This window comes from Canis lupus, chromosome 36 (genome assembly GCF_003254725.2).
Source record: "Canis lupus dingo isolate Sandy chromosome 36, ASM325472v2, whole genome shotgun sequence".
NCBI classification, from domain to species: domain Eukaryota; kingdom Metazoa; phylum Chordata; class Mammalia; order Carnivora; family Canidae; genus Canis; species Canis lupus.
Window position 1 is genome coordinate 18,736,364 of NC_064278.1, and position 14,488 is coordinate 18,750,851.

The following is a 14,488-nucleotide window of genomic DNA, read 5'->3' on the forward strand; positions in this document are numbered from 1 at the left end:
TCCTCTCTGCACCTAAACACAATGCTGCAGCTTACCCTATGGGTCAGGACTCTTGGCTGAATGCTCTTCTCTGGCTCTTTAAATTTCCTGTGCATTTATGGAGTAGGGAGCCAGATTAATTTTAGGAATTGGGAAAGGATTGAGTAAGAGGGGACTAAGTGGCCCCAGTAATAGGCAAGCTGGAGCCAGCAGCCCTTTGTAGGTCATTGTTTAGTATCTGTGTCTGGTGGCTTATTTGCTTTTATTATTTATTTATTTTACAAAGGTAATATTTACATAACAGTAAAGTATGCATATTTTAAGTGTACAGCTCAATGAATTTTCACATATGTATACACCTGTGTAATCACCATTGGGATCAGGATATAGAAAATTTCTAGCACTCTAAAAGGCTCCCGTGTGCCCACTCCCAGTCAGTACCTGGCCAGAGGTAACTGTTTTACTAGCAAGTGTAGTCTATTTTTGAACCTCGTGTAAATGGAATATACAGTTGGTGCTCTCTCATGTCTGGTTCCTTTTACTCATTCTGTTTGGTTTTAAGAACCAGGTGCATTATAGGCCATGAATTTGTGAGCAGATGACTGCAGTCTGTGGGCAGATAGCTAAGATCTCCAAGCGTGACCCCAAAGGACTCTATGCAAGTACAGTTTTCTGTGCATCTTGGTAGCCAGCTGTGGGCTATGAGGAAGAAGAGAAAAAACTTGCCCTGGTAGATAAGCCATCTGCTTTTGTGAAGGCTCTCAGGACTCCCTGGACCCCTGGGGTAAACATCCTTGGTATGCTACAGATGTAAAGTGAATGTTAGTTCCTTTTCTCTTTCTGGGATTCCCCATGAGTCAAATTTTAAGATGGGACAGCTGCCTTAATTTGGTTGAGAGTGGCACATTCTTTGCCCTTTTGCAGCTGTAGTGGCATGGCAAACTTTGAATTGCTCTATACACTTGGGGACTGTGAATGTCCACACCTCCCTCTAGCCTCTAGGGAAGCCGTCTTCTCAGGGTAGGGCCCTATCTGTCTTCTCTGAGAAACATTGCCTTCTATCTTTTCCCTTTTTAGGATATTTTCAGCTTCTTTCCTTGAAGAGCCCAAAATTCTCAAAGTCCTGGTTGGGGCTTTTTCTAGGATCGCTTTTGAAACACAAAGAAGTTCTTAAGGCTCTTACACCTAAGGATAAGAGTACTCTGAGCCTCAGAACAAAAAAGCTAGGTTTCCTTCCAAAGAAGGAAAGAAGGGGACTATCACCTTTTCTATCAAATAAATCTCCAACAGAAATAAGAATAATCTGCTCTCTGTGACTAAACACGGAGAACCTGGCAAAATTACACAGTCTCAGTTCATTTCTTCAACTACAAGATGGTGCTGATGCCACCCTTACAAGGACATTGTCATTGGTAAATGGAATTAGGTCTTTGAAGCTTGATACTTAGGGTGTTGATACTTTTTGTCTGTAGGAGGAATTGCTTACACGGAAGTATGAATATCTTAAATTGGGTGGCCCAGATTATAGGTCTCTGAGAACAGGGAAGTGATGCACTTTGCCAGGTAAGTGGGAAGCAGGGTAGGGCCCCTCCTATGGTTCTGAGGAGGTAAGCGGTATGACTTAGCAGGTCCTGGGTGATACCTTTGTGCTCTCAACAGTAGTCTCTGAATCTGACTTATCATTAAAATTACATACACAGGATGAAAACATTCCTACTTCAGCCCCTTACTTTCTCCTACCCTGGCTAAGGATCTAATTCAGTGAGATGAAAATGGGGTAGGGGGAGATGAAAATGTTTATTAAAGGAAAGTGTTCCTAATGATCAATAAGGTTTAGAGGCTACCGTTCTAAGATATATTTCTGTCTGAAATTCCAATAGGTTAAATATTTCCATATTATCTCAATGGGGCTATAAAAAGAGGCCAAGCAAATTCATGAGTCACCATGGCTACAGAGAAGGAAAAAAAAAACTTCTGTGGAACTATCTAGATTAAATGAACCTTGTCCTATAGATTGTAAAGCATAAAGCTTGAAATTTTTTTCTTTTTTTTTTTTTGAAATTTTTTTCCATTACAAAATTTTCATCAAGGAAGAAAAAATTTTTGAGTGCCTTGTTTGAGTAATTGATACCACTCTCATTCTGAAACACTTTTACTAGGCTATACCTTTAATTGGGAATTTTTATTACATTAAAGTAAATTAGAATGGTCCAGGCATACTTGAAACCTTTCTCTTTTCTGCATCACCTCCTTAGTTTCTGTTATTGAAGGCACCTTAATACCTACCTCTCTAAGATGTGTCCTCTGAATATTCTGATGAGAGAAAATACGAGGATGATAGACCCTTAGAACAATGAGCTGGTAACTGAGGATGTTTATCAGAAGGAGTAGTTGCAATCAGATTGCTTTCCTAGCTGCTAGATTAGATCAGCACATGGAGAGTATGGGAATTAGAATTTTGATGGAAGCTGGTGTGAGTGGGGGGATACCGAACAATCTACCATTCTAGTAATGTTTTATTACCTACTGCTATAATTGAAAGCTTGATTTGGGAATTTGTGATTGAATTTGGGGACACTAAGAATTTATTTATTTATTTATTTATTTATTTATTTATTTATTTATTTATTTATTTATTTTTAAGATTTATTTATTCATGAGAGACACAGAGATAGAGAGAGGGTCAGAGACACAGGCAGAGGGAGAAGCAGGCTCCATGCAGGGAGCCCGATGTGGGACTAGATCCCAGGTCTCCAGGATCAGGCCCTGGGCTGAAGGCGGCGCTAAACCGCTGAGCCACCAGGGCAGCCCGACACTAAGAATTTAGAGAGAGGACAGAACTGAGAAAGACTCAGGGAAGCCAGAGGGACCTGAGCATAGTTAAGCCAGGTTAGGGGATGAAAGACAAAGCCAGAAAGTAAGAAGATCGTGCAGGTAGAAAAGATATAAAAAATAAACAGTATTTATTTCCTTTCACCCCTCATAGGTCTTGCTGGGCAATTCACATCATCATAACTTTTCTCCACCTCTGGTCATTATTTCATCTGGTTGAAGTGAGAATCAAACTAGGGTTGTGTTTTGATTTATTTTGTTTTGGTTTTTTTTTTTTTTTGAGCTGATTTCAAAATGACTCAAGTAGAAGTCTAGTTGCTGCTTAGATATAGCCAGGAAAATAGCTATTTGTATCAGACTACAGTTTTGTCCTGTGTTGTTTAGATGCCTTAGTGGGAGCCATGCTCATGGATCTTTCTGAAGTAGTCTGGAGCTTGGACATGACTTCATTATTTATTTATTATTTATTATTTTTAGGAAGTTTGAATACTGGCCTGTGCTGTTTTATGTGTATGGGGTGTGTGTGTGTGTGTGTGTGTGTTTTGCATTTGTTTCTTTGGAGGGTTGGGATAATGAAGTCACGCTGGAGCAAAACTGGTTTACAGCTGTTAAGAGGTTTGATTTCTGTTTTTGCTGTCATTTATAGTAAGCAAATGAAGGTTAAAATAAAAGTTTCTTGGCTCTAAGTGCATTAGATTTATATCTTCTCAAAATGAATAGAGATTTTACTGAACATGATTATATGATCGTATGGCTTCGGACACCAACTAAAATAGCAATGAACATCACTAGAATTTTATTTTTGTCTAAATGTTTTGTTTAGGACCATATGGCTAGGATTAACACTCTGTGACCTGATGACACTATTTCAGTGGGATTACGTTGCTTTTGGGGTGAGTCTTAGTTTAGAAAAGTCAGGAAGGCTTTTCCCCATTTTCTCATAATAATGCAGATAGCGGGAGTACTTACCCTTAGACTGTTGTTGGTAGTATTTCCTGAGACATCCTTAGCAAGGCCATTCTGAAGAAGCAGATGGTCCATTCCGGGGAGACCTAGGTGGATGTCACTGTCAGTCAGTTCCTGCCCCAGACTGTGAAAGCCCAGTAGAGTTTCATTGGCCCAAATGGTGACCAAGTTAGGAGAATTCTTTACCTGACCCTTCCTTTTTTCTTCCTTTTACTCTTGTCATTTCTTTTTTTTTTTTAATAAAATAAAATCTTTAAAAATTGCTATTAAAAAACAGAACTATATAATGAGTCCCCATGTACTCATCACTTAGCTTCCCATTTATTATTATTTATAGCCTGTCATTCCCCCATCCTCACTCCCCACTCTCACTGGATTATTTTGAGGCATTTGGGGAAAATCTCAGATATATCATTTCTGCTATAAGTATGTCAGCATGTGTCTCTAAAAGATGTGCATTCTTTTTTTTTTTTAATTTTTTTTTTTAATTTTTATTTATTTATGATAGTCACACACACAGAGAGAGAGAGAGAGGCAGAGACACAGGCAGAGGGAGAAGCAGGCTCCATGCACCGGGAGCCCGATGTGGGATTCGATCCCGGGTCTCCAGGATCGCGCCCTGGGCCAAAGGCAGGCGCCAAACCGCTGCGCCACCCAGGGATCCCAAGATGTGCATTCTTTTAACAAAATATAACTACAATACTTTCATCACTCCCAAAAATATTGACAAAAATTCCTTAATATCATCAAATATCCAGTCACATTTAAATTTCCTCTATCACTTCTGGATTTTGCTGACTACTCCCCTATGGTGGTATTTAACAAGTTCCTCTGTTTCGTGTACTTCCTAAAGCTGAGTGTTAGCCAAATTTGTAGTTGGGCACCTGTGCACCAAGGATGATGGGCTAGAAATGTGGGAAGAGTCCAGGTCCTCAACAAGTTATTCAGCGACTGAAATAGCCGACCACTAGCAGATGCCACACCTCTGGACTTCTTATTATGTGAAGTTGTAAATTCAGTCCACTTTTAGTTAATCATTTGCAGCTGTAAATAACTGATATTAGTTATATTCAAATGGATCTTTTAAGTTTCTGTTTTCTATTTAAAGCCCAGATATAGAAAGAAAGAAAAAAAACTATACACCTAGCACTAAAATGATGAAACAGCACAAGATATTGAATGGTTAAAATAAACTTAGGATGTCATATTTTAAGTAAAATCAGCTTTTGATAGGATATGAGTTGAAAAAGCACACAACTTAAAAGTAGAGATGGAAAACTTCTCTATTGGTGCTAGGAATTGGAGTTAAAATATTTTCCAGGCATTATTCTCAAAGTACGTAACTAAGAGTTGACTTCTAGCGTTGGCAACAAAGGGAAGCTTTTCTCCTATTACGTTATGCTGAACATAACATTCTTATGAAGTAGGAGAATTGGAATTTCTGAATCTCCTCCTTTGCAACAAAACAATTCCCAAGTTTCAAATTGAAAGCACAAGATGAGAAGGCAGAGTAATGAGGATTTAATTAAAAACAATAGTATGATGTTTGAATTCTGTTGAGGAAGCAGTCATAGAACTGAACAAGTAAAGGACAGCTGACAGTCTGTCCTGTGCTTGCTCTGACTTCTGGTATTTTGCATTCCCAGACTGTTCGGAAGCAAAGCTTCATTGTTTTTTGGTTAAGTAGATTACACCTTTGTTAGGTGCTGAAAGCAAGTGGTTCCAGGAAACCCTCCATAACAAATCCTCTTTGTTTTGTGTGAGGAAGCCCTGGCTTGTAAATGGATGACATCAGCGGGCTTCCCACCCACTCCTCTGGATCCCTCAATGTATAGAGACTTATTGTTAATGACTTTCACTCTGAACAGCTGCTGGCTTCATTTACTGTGAAGATGATGATCATACATTCCAGATTTCAAGTAATCTGTTCTGTTTTCAGATGATGTGTCAGGCTATCTGCCCTGGTGTTTGATTAGAAAAATATCATCACTTTAAGTATGGCACCACCCCTTCTAACTTTTGTGCCCATTTGGAACCTTTCCCCCACTTGTCTTACTGTTTCGGATACCTCTCTGGGTTGTGTTCCTTCTCTTTTGCCCAATAAGCAATATTCCCACATGTGTCTCCAATGGAAATATCCTCTCTTTAGGGATCCTGCCTACAAGGGATTTCAACTCAGTCCATACTAAAATTAGACTAAAATTAGTAAGGCAGGAGCCTACCTCTGTGGAAACCTGCCTGACACTAATTCTGAGTGAGTTAAATGTTTATTACTACAATAAAGGTCAAAACCTTTAAAAATGCACAAGGTGATGCATTTGAGCAGGTGAACATAACTTATTTTGGAAAAGTCACTGAATGGAAGAAGTCAGGGTTAGGGTTCAGTCTTAGAGATAACAGCAAAGAGCAACATCAAAGTCCACCAAGTACTGTCTGCAGGTGAGGACCAGGGGAGGAACTCACTGTTTGCTCTGACAGTGTGGCTTCGAGAACATGCTAGAATCTCTGGTGTGTTCTATGCACTGAATGAAGCAGGTACACCACAGGTGCTTAGGAGATACTTGGTGAACTGTATCCACAAATAACATTTACTTGGATTTAGTATGTTTGCTATATCAGATAAAAGGATTTGCAACCATCTTTTCTAGTTCAGAATATCAAAGCATGCCTGAAATGGCATGAAGAATGTTTGTACTTGATAGTTTTTCAGGCAAGTATGGCTTTGATTTTCCTGATTTTTTTTCTTTTTTTTTTTTGCACCTAACTTTGTAGCAAGAACATTAGAAATGAAATTTAGGAGAGGTCAGAAAGTCCTTGGGTGTAAGGAGATTGGTGATGGCTTGGGACAGCTGAGTAAATAACATATATTTATCCAGCTCCCTGGGCCTTACCCAAGCCTTTTTACAACTACCAGGTGTTTTATAGACACATTTTTCTATGAAGTAGTCAAACTATAAACAGAGTGAATCCTGACTGATTATCACGTCTTTAAAAAGAGAGAGAAGAGAAGAGAAGCACCACCACCATTTTACTAAAAGAAAGATCTTTGTTTTTGTCTTTGGAAGCACAAGACCAAGGGTGTGAGGGAGGATTTGGGGCTGGGGACTGTCATATGGCCATAGCTCTGCTTTCATCTGGTCTTGATTATGGGTTCTGTGTGGGTACATCCCGCATATGTAAAGGTGGTGCTCTGGGAGGAAACTGCACCCATGCACTCCAAGCACCATCCCACAGTGTTGTGTACATACAATGGTAGGTGCTCCGTAAATGTTTCTTGGCTAAATAAGGCATCATGTATTATTTAACAATGTTTGTAAACAATCTTGCTTCTCCTTTATATTCATAAGTTTCTTGGGTCGAGGATTAAATTTTATGCACGCAACTATCTATTGGTCTAAAGATGTATGCACTCAGTGTTTGTGTCTGAGTGAGTAGAGGAAGGGTCATATTCATGAATACCGCGGGAGCCTGTGTGTTAACCTTCATGCCATATCAGCAGGTATCTACTTAGCAAAAGAAATATTCTCTCAGTTCCTTTCAGAGTCTCAGAGATTCATGGTAAGAGTTGGAAAAGGACCTGAGAGACTTTTAGGCCAGACTCTTAATTTCATAAATGAAAAAATTAGGTTTGGAGAGATGGAACAACTTTCCTAAGGTCATATAGCTAGTCTTTGGCAAAGTCAAGAAAAATTTCAAGTCTCCCTAAAAGCTATTTTTCTTTCTGAAGTATTTTATTTTTTAAAAATGTATTATATATATTTTTAAGAGTGAGAGAGCATGCATGTGTGCGAACGAGCAGGGGGGAGGGGCAAAGGGAGAGGGGGAGGGAGAATCTTAAGCAGGCTTCACGTTCAGCCTAGAGCCTGACATGGGGCTCAATCTCATGCCCCTGAGATCATGACCTGAGCCGAAATCAAGGGTTGGACATTGGATGTGTGACACTTAATCAACTGAACCACCCAGGTGACCCCTTTCTGAAGTATTTTAAAGTTTTATCTAAAAGATTTTCATTTCTGAGCTGTATAAACATCCTCAAATAGTTTTAATCAGTTACTCCCCAAGAAAACCCTAAAAGCTTTTAGCTAGTTATTTCCCATGATATATATATATATATATTTAATTAATTAATTTATTTGTGATAGTCACACACACACACACACACACACAGAGAGAGAGAGAGAGAGGCAGAGACACAGGCAGAGGGAGAAGCAGGCTCCATGCATCGGGAGCCCGATGTGGGATTCGATCCCGGGTCTCCAGGATCGCGCCCTGGCCCAAAGGCAGGTGCCAAACCGCTGCGCCACCCAGGGATCCCTGATATATTTTTAAAAAGATTTTATTTATCTGAGAGAGAGTGAATGAGCACAAGAGGGGTGAGGGGCAGAAGGAGGAGTAGACTCCCCGCTGAGCAGGGAGCTCAATGCCGGGCTCAATCTTAGGACTCTGGGATCATGACCTGAGCCAAAGGCAGACACCCAACTGGCTGAGCCACCTAGGTGCCCCTCCCCCATATGACACATTTCAATATTTTTTTATTTTTTATTTTTATTTGTTTTTTAAAAGTATTTTTTTAAAGATTTTATTTATTATTCATAGAGACACACAGAGAGAGAAGCAGAGACACAGGCAGAGGGAGAAGCAGGCTCCATGCAGAGAGCCCAACATGGGACTCCATCCAGGGTCTCCAGGATCATGCCCTGGGCTGCAGGCGGCGCTAAGCCGCTGAGCCACCGGGGCTGCCCTCAAGATTTTTTTTTTTTTAAGATTTTATTTATTTATTCATGAGAGAGACACACAGACACAGGCAGAGGGAGAAGCAGGCTCCATGCAGAGAGCCCAATATGGGACTTGATCCCGGGTCTCCAGGATCACACCCTAGGCCAAAGGCAGCACTAAACCGCTGAGCCACCTGGGCTGCCCACATTTCAAGATGTTAAATAAGAAGTTGTCGCTGAGACATCAAGATAAAATATATGACAAACAAGAGAAAGAAGCCATAAGAGGATAGAGATCTTCAAAAGGATTATCTAAAAAGTGGTAACAGGCTTCAGATCCTTCGCCTACGTTCAAGATAGAAAGAGGGGCTCAATAAATAGCACCTGTCTTTCCCACCCAGGTTCTGAATAAATTGGGAAACAAAATGAAAGGTAGCAGAGAGGCCAAAATGCCTCCTTTGTTACTAAGAGACACTGAGCTGGAGGCTAGGGCTTTAGTATGGCACCAAGTGCAGCTGCTCACCGACCCCAGGCTGACCTGAGCAGGACGGATCCATGGCTGAGGGTAGGATCCGTGCCAGAGGCAGAAGAGGGCCCAGGCTAAGCTTTCCCAGTGACTGAATAGTGTCAGGAAATGGCACCAGGGTCTTACAACAAAATATCAGGGGGGCGAGGATTGGGAGGGAAGATATGTGAAGAGAGTTTTTCTCTGGAGGGCCGTCTAGAAGCTCCTGTCACCTCCAAGTTGTTTTCTCACTGCAAAGTCTTCATTCAGAGAGCTTCACGCACATCTCCTGCAGCTTGGCGCGGGCTTGGGACTGGGCCAGCACGGGGAGGCCTGAGGGAGAGGGAAGAGGGAGAGGGAGAGACAGGAGGTGGGGGAAGAGGAAGGAACCGAGCTCCTGTCCAATAGGGCCACCTAGAGGAGCTCTTAGGCTTCAGCAGGGAGCGGCTGGAGCGGTGACGCGGAGCTGAGGCTAGTTTCAGCTGATGAAGGGACTTCAGGTGAGAGGCCCGGCGTGGGGGATGGTGGGTCCCTGAGGCCCCGAGAGAGCGTCCCACCCCGGGCACGGGCGGCTCTCGAGTTCACAGCCTCGCTTATAAAGAGAGAAGCTACCTACGAGGTGACCAGTCCGGGAAGAAGTCTCTCCCTCTCCCCCTACTCCACCCTCTTCTCTTCCCTCTGCCTGCTTTGACCCAGAAACAAACCGTGGCTAGTGAAATGGCGGCAGACAGCTGGAAGCCGTTGGTGGAGGAAAGGAGCAGTTGGTGGACCCTGCGCCCTGCCCCAGCTTCTTGGCTGCAGAAGGCCCCAGAGGGGTGAAGGGGACAGTGTCACCTTTACACCTGATTCTAGGAGTCGGTTACTGTACAGGACTGGATATTCTAACTTCTTAATTGGGACTGTGTTGGAGACCTAAAGTGGCTGTAGGACTTGTTATTACCAAAGAATGATTAAAATCAAGTCAGAGGTTTTTTTTGTTTGTTTTTTTTTAAGTCAGAGGATTATGGAGGTTTTTGTGCAGGGGCAGGGACTAACTAGCTTGCCCCCACTGAGTAATTCTGATAGAGACCGTGGGGATCAAAACAAAGTTGCTGTCCTATTTGAATAGGCTATTTTCATCTTCAGATTAACAGCTTGTTGACTTGACTTTGTTGGTTTTTATTTCTCTAGCCCACCAAGCTGAGCTCATTTGTGGTATCTCTGCCTTTATGAAGTGTGCCGCCTAAACCAGGACCAGGGATGTTAAGAACACTGGAAACTCCCATCTAAAGGAAGGCCAAGTCCCCTGATGGCTTTGCTATATTTCCCCCTGGTGGCATGCTGGGTGCATAGCCACTCCTGGGCTACGTGCAGCAAGTTATGAACTCCAGAGGGAAAATGATAAATGCACTTGATCTCAGCCAAAAAGCCGAGAAGCGATTGATAAATCAGTCACCGTAGTCTTCCTGTGATCTCTTTCTCCTCGAAGCACTCTCCCAGCAAATGTTAATTACAGCTATTGGTGAGTAAACCAAGTGAAATCTGTTAAGAGTTCCATCCAGTTCTGCCCAAAGCCAGACAGAGGAGGTCAACTTGAGTTCCCATCACCATCTCCCAACACCCTTTGTTATTGGATCAGAATAGCTTCCCTCTGTAAGATATTAGTGATTCCCATGGCTGCTTTAAGAAGTTTCTTTATTTATTATAGGTGAGGTGATTGAAAACTGCCAATCACAAATCTGGCAATCCCCTCTCATGAGCTTAAAGACCGTTCTGATTACGATAATTACATTTTTATGAATATCCTACCTAGAGAGTAACAATTTTACTATGTCAGACTGCACCACACAAAGATGCATCAATTTCATCTGCAATGAAAAATAGAGCCTAATAGCACAGTTATATTTATATGATAGTTAAACATCAAGATGCAACATAAGTACTTTGACTGAAAGAATTCTGATCATTATTTAACCTTGAGATGATGATTAAGGGTGAAGGCTTGTCAGCTTTCATGAATTATTTTTTTCATGATTTTTGCTGTTTTGATTTGATTTTTAAAACTCCATAATTAACACTTATTAACATTTGGATTCCACCCCCACCCTCTACAGTATTGTGGGCAAAGCAACAATGGCAGTAACCACAAAAGATTAATGGACATGATTAATAGTCAAAGAAAGACTTCCCCATTGGGAAGTTGTAAGACCTAATTATGTTTCAGGTATGACGGTGCCATGCTGACTGGTTTTCTACCTAGTTAAGTTTCCTAAGCCATGATGCAAGTAATGGATGCAGTATTTAGTTTGATGCTATATATACATATTAGTTTAATGCAGAGATAAGTGTTCCATTATTACAGATGGTGATCAGGGCCCATTAAAATGTGTGGTCTGAGAACAAGTACAGTAAAGCATCACCTAGAAGCCTGTTAGAAATGCAGATTCTCAGGCCCTACCTTAGGCTTGCTGAATCAGAATCCATAGCGGTGGGGCATAGGACCATGTCTCAGTAAGTCCTCCAGGTGATTCTCTGAGGTTTGAAACCACTGTTCTAGCATGTGGTAGCTATTTCCATTGGCTACGGTGAAACACTGGCATGTTGGAGGGTACAAGCCTGGGCCAGCATCAGGGTAGGCATCCCCCTTCACGTCAGGGGTGTGTGCTCCAGGGGAGTTTAAGTGAACACCCTGTTTTGGTCAAGTTCGTGAGTCCAGGGGTTCCTCTTAAGTGTCTTTTAATCTTCTCTTTAAATCTCCAGAGGTCACAAGCCATAGTGTCTTCCCATTACCCGTCATAATTGTTAGTTTATCCTCCCTGATAGAAGAGTTGTGTATGATACCTTTTGTAATGTCAAAAGATTTCCATCACCCTGAATCCTTGCTAATCTTTTTGCTGTATTACAACCACTTCCCTAAAGTCACCTTGAGCTACTTAAAAAAAAATTGGCATCCAACACGATGTTCTTTTGTATATCTTGATGGCACTACTTGTGCTATCATCTTTTGATAGCACTCTCGATCAAAATTAGTAACTGGAATTCACCAGAAAACTGTATGGAAAGATGACACACATTGCAAGCATACTTAATTCAAGAAAACATAGTCGAACATATGTTTATTTATTTTTAAAAAAATGTTTTTTTCGAACATATGTTCAGTAAAGTGTGCTGATGCTCACTTGTCAGGACTATGTAGTGCTGTTGTTACAGTTTTTCTTTGGCTGAGAGGATGAGGCAGCTCTTGGGAGGGAGATGTATCACAGAGTTTTGTAATAGACAAGCTATCTTCCTAAATTTTTAAGGAAAGTATTTTAGAGATAAATAGTCCAGTGCATCCATGTGCATGGGGTAGTATAAGTGGAGTATTCAGTGTACAAAAAGGGGATGCCATCTTATGATTTAATCTTCATTTTACTTTATATATATAAGTGATATACATATATGACTTGATTCTTTCAAAAGCCCAAGGGCAGGAGTAAGACATTAGAACAGAGATTCTGAATCTGGAATGTGCATCAGAATGACCTTGAAGCTTATTTAAAATACAAATTCTCATGCTTGGTTCAGCAGTACACGTCCTGAAACTTGAGTGATACAGAGAAGATTGGCACGATCCCTGTGCAAGGATGACACGCACATTCGTCAAGTGTTTCATGTTAAAAAAAAAACTCCTGGGTTTTTAAAAATCCAGATAGTTTTATGTGGGTAGGTCTGAGGTGGTGCCCAGGAATCTGTATTTAACAAGCACCCCTTAAGTGCTTAAGTGATCCGTAGCTTTCATGTTGAGAAACGCTGCAAACCTAACTCAGAAGATGTAGAAAACACACATGAGTGTGGCGCAGTAAGGCCCAACCAAGTCACGGGAGTTGTACCTTCTTTGGGTCCTTGTGATACATTGCTTCAGGCTTTCAAGTAGGACATGGATCCCACCTGCTTCTAAAGTTCTTTGTATACTTGCCCAAAGGTCTGTGAGCTCCCTGAAACATGGGAATTAGGTGGTAGGGATCTTTGCATCTTCAGCTGGACTCCCCCACCCACCCATGCCTTCTCATTACTGAGGTGTTCAATAATACTCTCAGATGAATGAAGACTAGAAAGGTCAAAATGCAGTTCGCAGAGTGTGACTGAAATAGTTTAGGGGGTTAGTCTTGGCCTCCTTCACCCACCAGTGGTCAGACCTTGGGGTCACTTCCTCCCTCAGGGTCTCAGCCCCACATTTGCAACACAGATCAGTCTCTCTGTCGTGGGGCTGCCGTGGGCTGAACTTGAGGGACTATCTATGGAAATGCTTTAAAATTCCAGAGCTACTTATTTCACCTTTTTTAAACACGATGCTCATTTTGCTCTATTTCCCCTATGAATGGGTGCTGGGTTGTGTGACTGAGGACAGGAAGTTTACCTCTGGCCATTGAGGGAAAGCAAATTCTATGATTTGGAATTTATTTTATTTATTTATTTTTAAAGATTTTATTTATTTATTCGTGAGAGACTCAGAGAGAGAGAGGCAGAGACACAGGCAGAGGGAGAAGCAGGCTCCATGCAGGGAGCCCGACGTGGGACTCCATCCTGGGTCTCCAGGATCACAGCCTGGGCTGAAGTTAGTGCCAAACCACCGAGCGACCCAGACTGCCCTATGATTTGGAATTTAAAAGAACCCCATCATTTTTCCAACATTAAGGAGAGTAAAAAAATCAATACCAAAAGTTTATAATATGGATGGAAGAAATGCTCCACAAATAATGAACAGTAGGATGGAAGGGAGATACACTGGAAAGCAAATGAATTATCGCACTGCAGTTTGGGACTTTCAGAAATCTGTGCTTAGTGAAATGATGTCTGAATTTTAGTGGTTCCACTGAGATCCTCTGAAAAGGTAGCAAGTGTCTGATGAGCTGAAAAGAACACGTACATCCTTTTAAAAACGTAAAAATAGTGGTTATGACCACCAGCTGGAGGTAGTTACAGACCTCCAGCTGTAAAGAACCAAAGACCTGAAGGAAGTTAGATCACTTACAGGAGGCAATGTGCCCCAGCTGATAAATCCTGGGTCTGGGACTAGAGCCAGTCCATAGCTCAATGAGGTAAATAAAGGCAGTGTGTTAAGTGTTCCATGAAGTTCTGTTTATTCCATCGAATCTACTATCTTTAATTCTAAGATTAGGTCTCCCCTTGTTTTTGCTTGTCAAAATGTCCTTGTTTTGGGACGCCTGGGTGGCTCAGTGGTTGAGCTTCTTTCTGCCTTCGACTCAGGGCATGATCCCGGGGTCCTGGATCGAGTCTCACATCAGGCTCCTTGCATGGAGCCTGCTTCTCCCTCTGCCTATGTCTCTGCCTCTCTCTCCGTTTTTCATGAATGAATGAATGAATAAATAAATAAATAAATAAATAAAATGTCCTTGTTTTTCTGAAATGTTAGTATTTTTTAAACTAGGCAAATGGAAAGTTAACAATACAATGACTTTCTATTCAAATTTATTTACTCAGTCTCAAGTCTGAATTCCGGATTCATTTG

The 14,488-nt window shown here is 41.5% G+C and overlaps 1 long non-coding RNA gene and 1 other non-coding gene across 11 annotated transcripts in view; both read left to right on the plus strand.

The window, feature by feature from the left end:
• The first annotated feature begins 4,448 nt into the window (after positions 1 to 4,448).
• LOC125754440 (uncharacterized) overlaps positions 4,449 to 14,488 on the plus strand; it is a 61,342-nt gene continuing 51,302 nt past the window's right edge. For 8 of the 10 annotated variants that reach the window (XR_007408672.1, XR_007408667.1, XR_007408669.1 and 5 more), the window contains exon 1: positions 4,449 to 10,498. This is a non-coding gene — a long non-coding RNA (uncharacterized LOC125754440). The remainder of the gene's footprint in view (positions 10,499 to 14,488) is intronic. The other 2 variants (XR_007408674.1, XR_007408668.1) reach the window with 2 other exon arrangements.
• Positions 12,531 to 12,637, plus strand: LOC112668306 (U6 spliceosomal RNA). The gene has a single exon (XR_003141638.1). It is a non-coding gene; the product is annotated as a U6 spliceosomal RNA (small nuclear RNA).